This window comes from Solanum tuberosum, unplaced genomic scaffold (assembly GCF_000226075.1).
Source record: "Solanum tuberosum cultivar DM 1-3 516 R44 unplaced genomic scaffold, SolTub_3.0 scf00014, whole genome shotgun sequence".
Lineage (NCBI taxonomy): Eukaryota > Viridiplantae > Streptophyta > Magnoliopsida > Solanales > Solanaceae > Solanum > Solanum tuberosum.
In genome coordinates this window covers 2,338,052-2,339,629 of record NW_006238939.1, presented here as the reverse complement: position 1 = coordinate 2,339,629, position 1,578 = coordinate 2,338,052, and positions in this window count along the sequence as shown.

Below are 1,578 nucleotides of genomic sequence, written 5' to 3'. Positions count from 1 at the left end.
AACATAAAAAACATAACAAACAAATCAAGTAAACAATATATAAAGAGTATCAAGTTTGATATTTAAAGATCCAAATGTCAAGAATGCTCATAGCACCATTTTCCAAGAGATTCAATAACAAGGCTCGCCAAATATATACATCATGTCGTCACACCAAGCACAAACATGTATCAAGAAGGGCCAACGCCCTATATCAAGAAGGATCAAAGCCCAATAATCAAGAGAACCAAGAACCATATTAAAAATGGCTTTCTAGTTAGTACTTAAAATGGACAACTTCTATTTTTAAGACGGACTAAAAATCTAGAGTTAAGGTGGAAAATGATCTGAATCAAGAGGCATGCCAATAGTGTCAAAGTCACATCCACAAGAAGGACAAGGTCCCAACAAGAGTACCAAGTGATCAAACAATCCGTACAAGTGGGCGAGTTACACAAGCGTCTTTAATGTCTTAAAGGATACCAACATGACAATGCAAAGTGACATGGGGTAAGCAAGGTACCAAGATAAACTTTCAGATATACCAGCAGGTAAAAAGAGTACAAATACAAGTTTATACACAAACCTCAGTGCTTAGCTTAGAAACAGTCCAACACAACTTCAAGAGTTAAAACCGTAGACCAACCAACGTATCAAGGTCCTCAACTTGTTCACGAGTATATACAACCTTAGAATTAAAATTTTATAACTTATTTAATCCCTAGTATCTCAATAATGTTAATGTAAAATAGGATTATCCTCACAAGTAAGCTTAGCCTGTACAAATACGACTATGCTCCCAAAACAGTAATTCTGGCTAGCCTAGTACCTCATGTCGCAACTTAGATTTGAAAAGGAAAATGGCAAAACTGCACTGTCTATCCTTCATGAAAGATGTAGGTACATCTCCTAAGGTTGCAAACAATCAATAATCACCACATAATATACTTTGTACAAAAAGTTATCATCGATACACTAACAGTTGTTCATACAGGATTTCTAAATCCGAAATCTGGACAGAACTTATCCTATGTTGCATCCCATATTTCGAATCCATAAAAGCTAAATTAGAGTTGTACAAAAACATAAGAGTTGTAGGTATATGAATTATCTTACCAAATCATATTTATTCACCGAAAAAGGAGTTCTAGAGAATGAGATATTCTATAAGTAATAAACACTACTCAGCTCAGAAACAGATTTTGACTACTCACCAAAGAGAAGGGTGTATCTCCAATTCCAGCCACAAGGACCAAGATTTCTTGAAATTTTGTGAGTAATATGGTTAGAGGAAGTTCTAAAGGTTTCTTAGAGTTAAAGGACACGAATTCTTATAGAGAAGGTGTGAAATTATATGTTATAAAAGTGATATTTATCACTTACAAGATACAGCCAAAAGTCAAGGGTTGGCTGTCAAAAAGTAAAAGGTGTGCTTCCCAAAAGTATACATATATACCAATATTTATAGACCTCACCGTCCTTTCAAGTAATAGATAATTACAACTAGAATATTATGCAAATACCCCAATACAATCCATTAAATTACGATCACAATTTATGTTAAGCAAGTTTGCAAATATCACAACATTTCAAGTTCCC